This window comes from Silene latifolia, chromosome 6, assembly GCF_048544455.1.
Source record: "Silene latifolia isolate original U9 population chromosome 6, ASM4854445v1, whole genome shotgun sequence".
Taxonomy (NCBI): domain Eukaryota; kingdom Viridiplantae; phylum Streptophyta; class Magnoliopsida; order Caryophyllales; family Caryophyllaceae; genus Silene; species Silene latifolia.
In genome coordinates, this window is record NC_133531.1 from 41,436,613 (window position 1) to 41,452,953 (window position 16,341).

The 16,341-nt window shown below is 40.3% G+C and overlaps 1 non-coding gene across 1 annotated transcript; it reads right to left on the reverse strand.

Moving 5' to 3' along the window:
- Positions 1–8,203: 8,203 nt before the first annotated feature.
- Positions 8,204–8,310, reverse strand: LOC141589284 (small nucleolar RNA R71). Its single transcript, XR_012520230.1, has one exon. It is a non-coding gene; the product is annotated as a small nucleolar RNA R71 (small nucleolar RNA).
- Positions 8,311–16,341: the final 8,031 nt, after the last annotated feature.

Sequence of the window (16,341 nt, forward strand, 5' to 3'; positions counted from 1 at the left end):
TGTTCGGATGAAATAGTTGTGTTACATTTGAGTTAGTATTAATGTATCGTAATTGGAAGAAATAATCAGTGACGAGTTCTAAATATACTTTGGAATCGACACGAGTTGTTGTTTTGCAGGAACCGTTAACCGAACTCGTTACTTTTGATCACATTCCTAATCTTACTCGACCGAGTACGAGTGCCTACAAGACCGAGTAGACCTAACTCGATCTAGTTGTGGGGTTATTGGATCGAAACTGTTGGAATTGTGATGCATGTATTTTATATAAAGTTTTTACCCTATATTTACACGCATTTCTATGTTATTTATGTGGCATCTAGCTACAAATGTACCCCGAATAGTCTAGACTTTGGTTTGTCTTGTATTAAATGCAGGTATGAACCGGAAAGGAGCGAAATTGAGCCTGAACCTGTCCCAATCGCATGCATTTTGGAGAACAAAGAATCGGAGCTTGGAATCTGCCACTTAGAGATGCATGAAGTGACTTTGGAAGGTGTTCAAGAGTTCATCCGTGCTAATACAGCTCGATCGACCAAGCTGTCTGCTGAAACCGGTCGATCGAATGCTTTATGCTACTCAAGATCCTCGATCGAGTTATTACTATACTCGATCGAGTTAGGTGTTTGTTGAGTTCCTCGATCGAGTACTCGTGATACTCGATCGAGAGGATTGCCGCTTGTTATCCTCGATCGAGTGGTTTCATTCTACTCGATCGAGAGGTTTAGCCTGATACGCAATCTTTAGTTAATTTTTGGATATTTTAATTGTACCTAGGAATAAATAAGAAAGAGGACGGCAGTCAGAGCCTCTCTCCTTTTTTATCTCTCATTCCTTCTCTTAGAACTTTACTCTTAAAACCTAATTCCTCCATTGCTACTCCATTGTATTCGGTATTTCTACTCTTTACTTTAATTAATTATTATTGCAATTTCATTCTTGTTATTGTCCCTTCTCTTGATTTCTCTTTCTCTTGTCTTTGTTAGCAATTTATTCATTATGTCTAATTCAATTATTGTGATTATTGTTATTGTTCCCTCAACTTCGATTATGCATAGCTAAATCTTTTATGCTACGACATAGGGGAGCCATGGTAATTAGGGAATTATGATAGGGATTAGGGTTTGGTGTAAATTAGGTTTGTGTTGTTAATCACTGTAATTAATTGTAATCAGTTGCTTGAGTCGACGGATTTAGCGGGTTAATTTTGGTACACCCTGACCTAGATCGAGAGATTGGAAGGGGTAAGACTTGCAATGAATATTAGGGCATGCTAGTGAGGGTGAAAGCTAAGCTAGTAATGTTTTAGGGCGAATAGCGGACCGAGAGGACTTTTTCATTACCCTGCAGACCGAATTTATGCTAACTTGTGACCCTAGATTGGACTCCTAGAAAGCCATGGTGCTATCCTTAGCACTTCAACTCGAAAGAAAGTTGGACAAAGCTGAAAATTCTATAGAAAAGTTGCAAGACCAAGTCGCGCAACTTATATCCGAGCAATTAAATCAAGTGAATCGTTCACCTCATTGTGATCCGATCAATGCAATCAATCTCCGAAGTGGTCGTACATACGATGGACCAAAAATGCCGGAAAATTATGATATAATTGTTAACGAAATTCCGGAAACTGTTTTGGAGGAACTAATTGAAGATGTCCCTGCTGAGCATCGTCCAACTACTCGATCGAGTGAATCTTATCCTCGATCGAGTGGTTTGTCCTCCGAAAATACTCGATCGAATAGTGCCCAATTTGATGTTCTTGATCGAGAGGGTTGTAGTTCTCGATCGAGTGAATACCATGAAGAAAGCTCTCGATCGAGTAAACATTGTACTCGATCGAGTACTTATACCAGCAGAGAGGCTGTTTCGAAGTCTAAACCTGCTGCTGTGTCGTCTTCCCCTGCTGTGGAGATGCCACGTTTAGACAAAGGTAAAGAGAAAGTCGCAGACCCACTTATTGTTACCTTCCTTATCCTGGACGTCTGAAAGATGCTAAGGTAGAGCAACAGCAAGGTAAATTTGTGGAAGTGGTCAAGAATCTTCAGGTGACCGTTCCTTTTACCGAGCTAATTACCCAGGTACCCACTTATGCAAAATTTATGAAAGATATTTTGATGCGTAAGAGAGAGCTTAGTGAATTCGAGATTGTTGCATTTGTGGAAGAGTCTAGTAATTTAATTCTTAATAAAGCTCCACCTAAGATGAAAGACCCGGGTAGTTTCTCTATTACATGTACCATAGGAAATGAAGTGATAGATAAGGCTCTCTGTGATTTAGGAGTCAGTGTCAGTGTCATGCCTTACTCTGTCTGTAAGAAACTTAATATGAGTCACCTTAAATTGACTAATATCACCATACAGATGGCTGATAGATCGGTTAGACGACCCTTAGGTATCCTAGAAGACGTGCTTCTTAAAGTAGGCAAGTTCTTTATACTAGTGGACTTCATTGTCTTAGACATAGCTGAGGATACCCGGGCCCCAATTATACTAGGAAGACCATTCTTATGTACAGCTTGGGCTATTATTGATGTCAAACAAAGGCGTTGACTCTTGTAGTAGGGAATGTCGCAATCACTTTCAGTTTGCCTGGTACACTTGCTCGCCCAATGATAGTGGATACTTGTTATTCAGTTGATATCGTTGACGACTCTGTTTATGAGTTCTGGTCAGATTCCTTGATAAAGGATCCATTGAAAGCTTTGATGTTGTTAGATGAGTGTGCAGATAACCCAGAGAATAATGACGCTATGTTGGATTTGCTTGAAGCCGCGATAGATGAGCGTGAACTCACCGACGCTGAAGGAGAAAGAGTGGAAAAATTGGTAAATACTCTTTGTGCTATGGAGGTAAAGGTACACGAGCGTAAGCCTCTTCCTCCTCATCTTAAATATGCATTTTTAGATAATACGGAGCAATATCCAGTCATTGTTAATGCCAAATTGGATGATAATCAGCTGACCGCTTTGTTAGCTGTTCTTAAGAAAAACAGGTAGGCAATGGGTTATTCATTAGATGACATTAAGGGCATTAGTCCTGACATTTGTATGCACAGAATTAAGCTAGAGGAAGATCACAAGCCTTGCAGACAAGGTCAGCGAAGGCTGAATCAGAAAATGCAGGATGTCATGATGGCTGAGGTAATGAAGCTGCTCGATGCAGGTATTATCTACTCTGTTGGTCATTCTAAATGGGTGAGTCCAGTTCAGTTAGTTTCTAACAAAAGAAGGAACTACTATGGTTAAGAATGATAAAAATGAATTAATACCCACTAGAGTAGTAACTGGTTGGCGGATGTGCATAGACTATAGACAGCTGAATGCCGCCACAAAGAAAGATCATTTTCCCCTTCCTTTCATTGATCAGTTGGTAGAAAGGTTAGCCTCTCATAAGTTTTTCTGTTATTTAGATGGATACTCAGGGTTCTTTCAGATCCCTATTTATCCGGATGATCAGGAAAAGACTACTTTTACTTTTCCCCAGGGTGTTTTTGCTTATCGTAGAATGCCTTTTGGTTTATGTAATGCCCTTGCCACCTTTCAAAGGTGCATGATGGGGATATTTTCTGAGTATTAAGAGGTCTTTATGAACGATTTTAGCGTCTATGGAAGTGATTTTGATAATTGTCTGTCTAACCTTGATAAAGTGTTGCAGCGCTGCATTAAGGTTAATTTTGTGCTTAACTGGGAGAAGTGCCACTTTATGGTCAACTAAGGAGTTGTCTTAGGGCACTTAGTTTCTGATAGGGGCATTGAGGTGGATAAGGCAAAGGTGCAAATGATTCAGCAATTGCCTCCTCCTGTTAATGTTAAAGGAGTGAGGAGTTTCCTCGGCCATGTCGGCTTTTATCGCCGGTTCATCAAGGATTTTTCAAAAATTGCTAAACCACTTACACAGCTCTTGCTTAAGGATGCCCCCTTTGTTTTTACTGATGAGTGTCTTTCTGCTTTTCACAGGTTGAAGTAAGCCTTGATTTCAGCACCGATTATCCAGCCTTCTAACTGGGAGTTGCCATTTGAGATTATGAGTGACGCTAGTGATTATGCACTAGGAGCGGTGTTAGGCCAGCAGAAAGACAAAGCTTTGAGCGCGATTTACTATACAAGCCGAACTCTGGATGAGGCTCAAGTGAGGTACACGACTACCGAGAAGGATCTATTAGCTTTGGTTTATGCGCTTGAGAAATTTCGCTCTTATTTGATAGGGTCAGAAGTTACTGTCTTTACTGACCATGCAGCGCTGATACACCTTCTTGCTAAGAAGGAAGCTAAGCCACGACTGTTGAGATGGATACTTCTTCTCCAGGAATTTGATCTGCAAATCAAAGACAAGAAGGGCGCAGAGAATGTAGTAGCTGATCACCTGTCGCGATTATCGCAACAGGAGGGAGAGAATTCCTTAGCTATTGATGATTCTTTTCCCGATGATTCCTTATTTGCTGTTTTTTCTAATACTAACCATGATCCATGGTATGCTAATTTGGCTAATTACGTCGTCAGTGGCGAGCTGCCACCTGACCTGTCTTATCCGCAGAGGAATCGGTTTCTCTATAACGCTAAGCAGTACTTCTGGGATGACCCTTATTTATTTAAGGAGTATGCAGACGGTCTCTACAGACGGTGTATTCCGCAGTGGGAGACCAAAGCAATCTTAGAAGGCTGCCATTCATCCTCTTATGGTGCTCACCACGGTCCGTCGTAAACCGTGGCTAAGGTACTTCAATCTGGTTTTTACTGGCCTACTTTATTTGCCGATGCTAAAGTGTTTGTTTCAGCTTATGATGTTTCCCAACACTCTGGGAATATATCTAAGAGACATGAGATGCCATAAAATGGCATTCTAGAGGTCGAGATTTTTGATGTCTAGGGCATTGATTTCCAAGGACCATTCCCATCTAGTAAAGGTAACAGGTACATATTGGTAGCTGTAGATTATGTGTCTAAATGGGTGGAAGCGATTGCCTCACCTAACTGTGATGCGAAGACTGTGATTAAAATGTTCAAAAAAATTATTTTTCCCCGATTTGGTGTCCCTAGGGTCGTCATTAGTGATGGGGGAATGCACTTTAAAGAAAAGAAACTTACATCTATACTGTCTAAGGTCGGTGTCCAACATCGTCGTGGTTTGGGGTATCATCCCCAAACTAGTGGGCAGGTTGAGGTCCCTAATAGGGAACTAAAAGAGATTTTGGCTAAGGTAGTTTCTAAATCACGGAAGAATTGGAGTCTTAAATTAAATGACACATTATGGGCATATCGGACTGCCTTTAAAACACCGATTGGTGCCTCACCATATCAGCTGGTTTATGGGAAGTCTTGTCATTTACCTGTTGAACTAAAATGTAAGGCTTGGTGGGCTATTCGTGAACTAAACTATGATCCTAAGTTGTGTGGTCAGAACCGTTTATTGCAGCTAGATGAGTTGGAAGAGTTTAGGCTAAATGCCTATGATAGCTCACGCATCTACAAAGAAAAGACGAAGAGATGGCACGACAAAATGATCATACCTCGAGAATTCATTGTCGGGCAGAAGGTGTTGCTATTTAATGGCCGACTGCGCTTGTTTCCTGGTAAGCTGAAGTCCAGGTGGAGTTGCGCCTATACAGTGACTGCTGTCACCAAATTTGGGTCCATTGAATTAGAGAATTCCGAGGGAACAAGATTTAAAGTGAATGGCCAATACATGAAGCATTACTATGAAGCAAATGACTCGGGTGGCATAGTTGAAGTTCTCTACTTCGACAATTGATGTGACCATAATTAGCGCATATTTAGTCCCCGAATTAGCCTTGTTCCCATGCTTTTTAGTGCATATTTGGGTCATTTATTGTCTTTAGTTCTTTGTTTTGCATATTCTTTGAGGTTTTGTGTCCTTGGTAGGAAAGGAGTGCAAACCTTGCATTTTCATGGCAAAATGAGACTAAATTGATTGAATTCAATGACCAAGCATCAAGGAGAGACAAGATTAGAAGGCCTTTGTACATATTTTAGTAGATGAGCAATGTTAAGGAAAGATCCTTGGATCCCCAAGAAAATCCCCAAGGATTTTACGAAGAAAAGGGAAGAAAAGAAGAAGAAGCAAGACTGAGGAGCAATCCGTGCAGATTGTCCTGAATCCGGCCGTCCTCAGCACGACAATCCGTGCGTCTTCCCCCAAAGACGCCCGGGCAGCAGCTCCAGAAGACGTGCGTCTTCTCCCAAAGACGCCCGGGCAGAGGCTCACGAATACGCCCGTCCCGTGCCTAAGACGCACGGATTCCAGTCCAGCACAAATCCGTTTCTTCAAGCTTCAAAGAAAGAAGCCCTTCCTTCGAAAAATACCGGCGTCTCCCTGCTCAATCTAAAAAGTGTAATTACTAGTTTAGCCCTTAGTTAACCCTAATGCATCCACCTAATTTCCACTATAAATACCCCATTAGTCTAATTAGAAGAGCATGTTCTTCTTATCAATTATTAGAGTAGTTAATATCAATCAAATCCCTCTTTAGTTTTGTAATCAACAATTAATCAAGTTTTAATACAAGTTTTATTTCCTTAATCTCTCTTTTGTTCATCCTTTATTTTGGGTAATTGAAGATTATTTGGGTTATTATTGGGAGATTGACAACCTCTCAATCAAGCATCAAGTACTTCTTTTATTCTTTGCTTTATTATTGGAATCATTAGTAGGTATAATTCTCTTAATCCCTCTTTAATTATTGTTAATTACTTTCATTTATTCATCATGTTTCCTTTTGTTGGTATGATTGACAACCTTGCTAGCATGATCAACATGATAATGAGTGAGTAGTGGCCTAGCTAGTGTTAATGGTTAATTAGGGGAAACCAACATGGGGAATGATTCATGCTTAAATTAATATGCTTTGATGGTTTATTTGCTTGCTTGTTTTGATCTCAACTCATGCACATGTTATGTTTGATGAAATGCGAGCCTATGAATCCTTGCATTTTTTACCCATCACCTATCTTTCCAATGAGACTTGTAAGACATAAACCAACTCGAGTCTCATTAGACCATGCATGTTGTTGAGTAGGGAAGATTAAGTCGACTTGTAGGTGTTGTACAATCTAATCGATTCGGCTCCGGGACCCAAACTTTCATAGGATTGTAAGATATAACCCAACTCAATCCATCACAACAATAATTGCTTGCTTGTTATTTGAGAACATGTTTGTATGATCAATTCCCATGATTCCCCTATGACCCCATGATACCCTAGTGCTTTTTATCAATTGTTTACAACCCTTTCAATTCATCTTGCTTATTTACTTTCATTGGTATTTAGTTAGTGACCTTCTACATCAACCCAAATTGTGACACCCCTAAGACACCTCTAGTTTCAATATAAATCTCATCTCAATTCCCGTCCCTTGGGATCCGACCTTTACTTACCTCTTTACTAATTGTAGAGTTGTTTGTGAAGTTATAAATTGTGTTTTGGTCTAGGTGCTTCCAACGACAATTGTTCCGAAAAATAGAATATAGCTCCAAAATAACCGACCAAAAATGGCGCCGTTGCCGGGGGACGGTGTTATCTTGATTTAGATTTTCTTATATTGTTATTAGTTGTGTCTTTCTTTGCCTTGGGGAAGTAAAACTCCTCAAGGTTTGTTCTAATTATTTTCGAGTTGTTCGATATTTTGCATGTCTAGAAGGTCACAAGGTGATTTGTTACTTTTTGATCGTGAAATTGAAAGAACTTTGACAACCAATAGAAGACTTGCTAGGAGGAATTTGAGATAGATATTCAACCAACTATTGAGTTCATCAACCCTTTTGCAAGAGAAGGTGAGGAGAAGCCAACACAAAATACCGCACAAAACCAACCCACAATGCCTAAGTTTTCATCACATTCCGTACCCACCGAGGAGAACCTACCCAATGGTACTCCCACACCACAACATTTAACCGGAAATTTTATTGCCAAATCCGCCTTTATCCAATTAGTCGAAAGGAGCCAATTTGGGGGGATGCCTAGTGAAGACCCTCATTCTCATATGGAAACCTTTTGTGACTATTGTGATGCGATTTCTCAAACCGGTGTAACTCAAGACCAAATTCGATGGGTCTTATTTCCTTTTTCTCTAATTGGCACCGCGAAACAATGGTTGAAGGGCCTTGATAAGGCCACTCTCGGAATTGATTCTTGGAAGAAGTTGGCTCTAGCTTTCTACAAAAAATTCTACCCACCGGAAAAGACTAACATGCTAAGAGCTCAAATTACGGGTTTTAAGCAAAGGGATGAAGAATCTTTGTATGAAGCTTGGGAGCGGTTCAAAGGAATTTGTCGCTCATGTCCTCACTATGGACTTAGCGAGTGGTTCTTGGTACAACAATTTTAGAACGGTCTATATGAAGATTCAAGGAACATTCTCAACATGGGATCAAATGGAATGTTCACCGAAGTTGATGACAATCAAACTTGGAACAAAATTGAGGAAATGGCGGTCCATAACTCACAATATAGTAGACCTCGCAAGGCTACTAGAGGAGGAAAGCATGAAGTGGACTCCGTTACTCAATTGGGTGCTCAACTTAGTGCTCACATTGACACAATCAATTTGAAGTTTGAAAAAGCTATGGCTAGACTTGAAGAAGCCTCAAAATCACCAAAGCATCATGTTAATGCCATGACGGCATCTTCATCAATCCCAAGTGGGATATGTGAGAATTGTGGAACTTTGGGACATGACCAAAGTGAATGTAGGGGAACAATTGAACAAGTGAATGCTTTCCAAGCATACAAGAGTGGTACCCCTTATTCCAACTATTACAATGAAAACACCAAATTCCATCCAAATCTCTCATACAAAAGCCAAAATGTTCAAAACCTCAAACAACATACACCCCACCTCCCATGAGAAACCAAAATCAAAGACCCTTTTACAACCAAAACCAAGGTTACCAAAATCAAAATCCATACAATCAACAAAATGACCAAGGTTTTGATGTTCAAAAAGCGGTCCTCCAAATGCAAAAGAATCAACAAGAATTTTTCACTCAAATGCAAAAAGATAGTCAAGCAAAGGAGACCACCATCAACAACATTCTAGCTCACACCAAAATGTTGGAAACCCAATTGACTCAACTAGCATCTTCAAGCTCACAAAGACAAAAGGGGCAATTACCACCTCAAAGTAATCCCGCAAGACATGAAACGGTCAGTGCCATTCACTTGAGAAGTGGTACAAGGTATGAAGCACCGAAGAAGCAAGTTGAGGATGAAGTTGTGGAAGCTAGTGATAAGGAAGAAATTGTGCAAAACTCCAAAGATGGAGAATCATTGGCATCCTCACAAAGAAGAAGTCGATCCAGAAGCTTGAGACTATCGCCTTCACTAAGGTGAGTAGTGCAATACTTCAAGGGAGTTCACCTCCAAAACTCAAGGATCCGGGAAGCTTCTCAATACCGTGTACCATTGGCGACACCACGAACAACAAAGCGTTGTGTGATCTAGAGGCTAGTGTGAGTGTTATGCCGTACTCGGTGAGTAAAAGGTTGGGGATGGGAGAGCTTAAATGCAAAAATATCACACTCCAAATGGCCGATAGATCGACGAAGACACCATTAGGGATATGGGAAGATGTTCCCGTACGAATTGGGAAGTTTTTCATCCCGGTGGACTTTGTCATTGTTGAGATATGGAGGAAGATTCCAACATTCCAATCATTCTAGGAAGACCTTTCTTACACACCACGGGTGCAGTGATTGATGTAAAACATGGAGAGCTCACTCTAGAAATGGGAGATGAGAGTATAACTTTTAATCTTGACAAGACTATGAGAGCTCCCCGTTTACATGAATCGTGTTTTATGATCGATCATTATAGTCGGAAGGATGAAAGGAAGAAGTCGGAACTCCAATGGAAGAAGAAAATTGAAGATGCTCCATTCAAAGAACAAGTGAATTGTGACAAAGAGAGCTTGAAAAGCTCACCAAAGTCAAGCAATGAAGAAGATGGCCGTATTGGCCAAGAAAAAGAAATGGGAAAGTTGTCTCCACCAAATCAAGAGATTTTCAATGATCAACTTAATGAAGTTTGTGGTCTTTGGGACGACGAATTTGAAGGGATTTTTAATCCCTACATTGGTAATGCCATCGATCAAGACCGACAACAAGGGCCAAGGTCTATTGAAGACCTCTATCATGATAATGAACAAGCGTTTGATTACTTTTTCAAGGTGTTGAGCAACATCAACAACACCTTGAACATGCCCCCTTGACATCTCATCAAGAATGAGAGTTTGGTGGAGTCCTCCCTAAACCACCATTTGTAAATATTTCTAACTCCCTAACTTGCATTTCAATTCTTATATTGCATTTTTGTCATTTTTGGATTTTTATATTTTGATCAAGATAATTATCATGTTTGAGAGAAGTGAGGGAGGGACTAACGATTTCAATTAATGTGTAGTGCTTTATATTAGTGCGGGGATGGCAATTGCCTAGGCTATCCATGCCTTAGTAGTGCCCCCACAATGAAGAACACGAGATATGAAGAAGAATGAAAAATGACAAGGGATATGCAAAGTACACGGATGGAACTCAATCCGGGTAAAAAGGGGTCGAATCCGAGCGGATTCAGGAGAATCCGCCCGTCTTCAGGCAATCCGGGCATATTGGGTAGAAGACGCCCGTCCTCCATGAGCTGAATTTTTGAAATTTCTGACTGTCAGCGAATCCGGGCGTCCTGCATTCAAATCCGCCCGTCTTCATAAATCCGCCCGTCCTGAAAGGAAGACGCCCGTCTTCTTAGCTGATAAAAACAAGAAAAATCCCTGTAAAGGAATCCGCCCGTCTTCTCTAAAAGACGCCCGTCCCGCGTTTGCAAATCCGAGCGTCTTCACTGAAAGACGCCCGTCTTTCGGCGAGTTTTTCCCAACCCAGAACAGGCCAAATCCGGCCGTCCCGAGCAAAAACCGCCCGTCTTGCCCCTGCATTTCCAATTTTTCGGGTTTTATAAACCCCCTCCCACATTCATTTCTTCATTCCTTCATTCATAACACTACTCATAAACCCCATAACTTCAAAACCCTCATCCTCTCCATTACAAAAACAAGATTTCTCAACAACATTCACCAAAATCAAATCAAAACATCCTTTTAACAACAAATCAATCACTCCTCTTTCAACAAAAATCAAAACCAAGCACAAAATCTTCAACCTTTGAGTCGATTTTTGAATTCATAAAGGCAAAGCCTTTCATCTTTAAATCGATTTGGGTACACTAGAAATTGAAGATTTTCACTATTTTCTTGGTTTATTCATCAATGGCAAGGATTAAGGGAGCAACAAAAGCAACAAAGGCAAAGGCACCAAAGGCAAAGGCACTCTCATCAAGACAAAAGAGTCTTCAAGCAAAGAAAGCATTGGCTATGGTGGTAGCTAGCCCAAACTTGGAAATGCAACAACAACAACCTCCCATGGAAGCAACAACATCTTCTACTCCGGAAATTGCTCAACTTTCGAATTATCCGGAGGTAATTTTCATTTCCAAATCCCATAGGGACACTTTTGCCAAGTTTTCTAGAAAATTATTTCTATCCACCAAGTTTATTTGTGAAGATACCTTAGATAAGTTGGGTGTCCTTGAGCAAACTAGAGCCTTCTTTAAAGCCATGGGGTTGGAGAAATTGTTTGAATCAAAATAATTGACATACCCCTCCCTTACCTTAGAATTTTTGAGTTCTTTGAAAGTCAACAAGGTTGAGACTATGGAGACCATCGAGTTTCGTCTAACTAATGTTAGTAGGCGCATCTCCTTTGAGGAAATGGGTAAAGCTTTGGGTCTTAGTGATTCACCGAGTTATTTTAAGAATGTTGGCAAGTATGACCCCGACCCTCTTTGGGAGGCGATTTCCGGAAGGAAATTTGAGGACTTTCATGCTAGTCGCGCTCTACTAGTCCACCATCCGGGCATTAGAGTGTGGCACAAGGTCATAGGGAACACCATCATTGCAAGAAAAGACACCAACCATTTCACCAAACTCGATTTTGTTCTTCTTGAGTCGGCTTTGAACATTGGAAGGGAATTCACCAAGCCTTTCAACTCTCTAAAGATTTTGGTGGATAGATGGCTAAATATTGATTGTGGGAAGAAAGGCACCACCGTTATTGTGAATGGAGGCCTAGTCACTATCCTAGCTAAATACTTTGATCCAAACTTCAACAAGGATAGCAAGTATGAGGCGAAAGAGGGTGGTCATCTCATGGATATTAATACTATGATATACAAGTACAAGTGGGTTACCCATAACCCTCTTGACACCAAGTATGGATGGCTCACTAGTGAGGCTAGATCTTTCACTTTGCCTTCAAAGATTTGTCGATTGAGTGTCCACCGGACCAACTATCTACTTCCCCTTTCAAAAGAGGCCGAGTACATTATCCGATAACAAAAGGGTGAAATTGAAATGCCCTCCTCTTCCATTTTCACACCACCCTACCCTTTCGAGTATCAAGAGTTCAAGCCCGAAGGCGTTGAAGCAAGAAATGATTATTTGACTCTTCTCATGCAAGAGATGCATAAGCAAGCTTTCGAGGATCGGAAAAATGCTTACCTAGCCCAATATCCACCCCTCCTTCACTTAGCTAGGCAAGGACTACTTAACCCTTCATGTCCTTTGCCTAGTTGGGCGGATAGGGAAGTCTTCTTTCCGAGTGCATCTAGGGTTGTTCCGGGTGATAATGAGGTTGTCGATAATGAAGAAGTTGATGATAACATTGATGAAGAAGCTAGTGAAGAAGGAGAAGAAGAGGATGAGCAAGGTGAACAAGAAAGTGAAGAAGAAAGTGGTGACGAGTCCACTTCTAGTGAGGAAAATGATGATAGTGATGATATGATGGAAGATTAGCAAGCTTTAGAGGCTCCTACCCTCTTGAGGTTTGTCTATTTCTCTCTTTGTTTTATTTATTAATCTTGATCATTGTTGGAGTAGTCCTAGCACCACAGAGGACTAACACCTCGGCCCCATTGAGGTGTTCTCATTTTATTGTTCCCACCTTTCAAAATCCAAAATGACAAATTAGTTTCATGCATTGCATAGTGTGTGCATGAACTACACCCAACCTTAGGACATTCGCAATAATATCTAGATCGGTTTGGGGAAGTTAATGCATACACAACGGGAGGTAATCTAAATTATCCTCTCCGTCATAAACAAAAACCATGCATCATGTAGTGTAGACTAGTATAGCTTGCATTTAGTGTAGAAATCATGCATCATGTTTGCATAATTTCCCATCATTTTGGCCATTGAGGACAATGCCCATATTAGTGTGGGGATGGGGAATTCTAACTTAACTTTTATTCAAAAATCCAAAAAATCGAAAAATTTCGAAAAACCATAAAAATTTGAAAATTGAAAAACCAAAAACATGTTCATTTCTTTTGTAGTGTAGTCATGTATATATTGTATATATTGTTTGTTCTATCCTTGTTCACATTCATCGACTACGCCACATCCGAGACATGAGGATCATGAAGACCGCATGGTATGATCTTTCCAATCTCCTTTTTCCTCTTTATGTTAATGACTATGTGGCTTTGTTTTGATTGATGCGGTATAACAATGTGAACTTAGGACTTGCATTTAGTTTATATGTCATATTAGTTGGTAGAATCACTTGCATTAGGATGTATATATTAGTTGCATCATGGCATGTAGTTGCATTTAGATAAAATATTTTGAAAAGTGCCTAATTGAGAACTTTGACAAGAGCAACTAAGCCATTACAAATACTTTTTCAACTTAAGACTTTGCTTACTAGAATGGTTGTAAAACACCCTAGGTTGTGTCATACTAGTGTCTTTTGACCCATGACCCAAAGCCTAGTCAAGAGTTTGCATGTGAGTCACCTATTCCAACCCCGTGATGCGATGTGGACTTGGTTAACTTGTCTAGGTGAGCTTGATTGACCTTGTGGTAAGGCAACCCAAAAATACTTTCTATCAATAAATTTGAAGTGCTCAGTTTGAAAATTTTGTTATGTGGAAGTAATTTATTGCCAAGGAAACCTCAAATGTTATGAAATGTTGAAATGTTGAGAATTTAGTTGTTTTGATGGAGGCGTACCACTTCGATGTGCTTTGGAGAGGGATCCATTGAATTGGGCCCCCACACGGTTGTGAATTCGACCGCCCAAAGACAGAGTGACTATCACCCCGAAAAGCTATTGTCTAGAGGTTAACCGGTTGCCTAATAAGCGATTGGCGAAAGCAAAGGACACTAGCCCGGAAGGGACAAACCCCATCTCTAAGTTTTGAAATGTGAAAGTTGAATGAGGTCAATTTTGAATACTAGTCATATCCACCCCTTGTTTATAACGATTTGAGCATTTCATTCCCAAAAAGCCTTTTTGTCAAGCCACTTTGTCGAGCTTGGGACGATCCATGACCTTTACTTTTGTAGAGAATTCGAGACTTTTCATGTCATATGCTACTAGCATCATAGGGATCATCATTCCATACCATCCGATCGCTCTTGACAAAAGCATTTGGAAATTGAGGACGAAAGTAGTCTAGTTTAACACCATTTGGAGGTGATTTAGTGCCATCCTCTTAGCCTTAGTAATTTGTTGAACTAGTATTTGTGGAGGATTATATACTCTTAAATTTGTTCTCTCTTAGTTGCCTCCACCACTTGATGAGGGAGTGGCTATTCCTTTTGTAGATGCATCCATTATTTGATTTTGTATGCTTAATGTTTGGATGTGTCGCCATTTTGGCAAGACCCACCTTGCCTTGCAAGAAGGCATCCTACATCATGGTTGTCTTGTTGTGAGTTGAAGGGGCGGAGTGAGACCCGCTAATTGTCTCATATCGGCTATGTTATTAGGTTAGTTTAAATAATGGTCCTAGTCTTTGTCACCTCTTTACTCGGGGCGAGCAAAGGTTCGGTTTGGGGATATTTGATGTGACCATAATTAGCGCATATTTAGTCCCCGAATTAGCCTTGTTCCCATGCTTTTTAGTACATATTTGGGTCATTTATTGTCTTTAGTTCTTTGTTTTGCATATTCTTTGAGGTTTTGTGTCCTTGGTAGGAAAGGAGTGCAAACCTTGCATTTTCATGGCAAAATGAGACTAAATTGATTGAATTCAATGACCAAGCATCAAGGAGAGACAAGATTAGAAGGCCTTTGTATATATTTTAGTAGATGAGCAATGTTAAGGAAAGATCCTTGCATCCCCAAGGAAATCCCCAAGGATTTTACGAAGAAAAGGGAAGAAAAGAAGAAGAAGCAAGACTGAGGAGCAATCCGTACGGATTGTCCTGAATCCGGCCGTCCTCAGCACGACAATCCATGCGTCTTCCCCTAAAGACGCCCGGGCAGTAGCTCCAGAAGACGTGCGTCTTCTCCCAAAGACGCCCGGGCAGAGGCTCACGAATCCGCCCGTCCCGTGCCTAAGACGCACGGATTCCAGTCCAGCACAAATCCGTTTCTTCAAGCTTCAAAGAAAGAAGCCCTTCTTTCGAAAAATACTGGCGTCTCCCTGCTCAATCTAAAAAGTGTAATTACTAGTTTAGCTCTTAGTTAACCCTAATGCATCCACCTAATTTCCACTATAAATACCCCATTAGTCTAATTAGAAGAGCATGTTCTTCTTATCAATTATTAGAGTAGTTAATATCAATCAAATCCCTCTTTAGTTTTGTAATCAACAATTAATCAAGTTTTAATACAAGTTTTATTTCCTTAATCTCTCTTTTGTTCATCCTTTATTTTGGGTAATTGAAGATTATTTGGGTTATTATTGGGAGATTGACAACCTCTCAATCAAGCATCAAGTACTTCTTTTATTCTTTGCTTTATTATTGGAATCATTAGTAGGTATAATTCTCTTAATCCCTCTTTAATTATTGTTAATTACTTTCATTTATTCATCATGTTTCCTTTTGTTGGTATGATTGACAACCTTGCTAGCATGATCAACATGATAATGAGTGAGTAGTGGCCTAGCTAGGGTTAATGGGTAATTAGGGGAAACCAACATGGGGAATGATTCATGCTTAAATTAATATGCTTTCATGGTTTATTTGCTTGCTTGTTTTGATCTCAACTCATGCACATGTTATGTTTGATGAAATGCGAGCCTATGAATCCTTGCATTTTTTACCCATCACCTATATTTTCAATGAGACTTGTAAGACATAAACCAACTCGAGTCTCATTAGACCATGCATGTTGTTGAGTAGGGAAGATTAAGTCGACTTGTAGGTGTTGTACAATCTAATCGATTCGGCTCCGGGACCCAAACTTTCCTAGGATTGTAAGATATAACCCAACTCAATCCATCACAACAATAATTGCTTGCTTGTTATTTGAGAACATGTCTGTA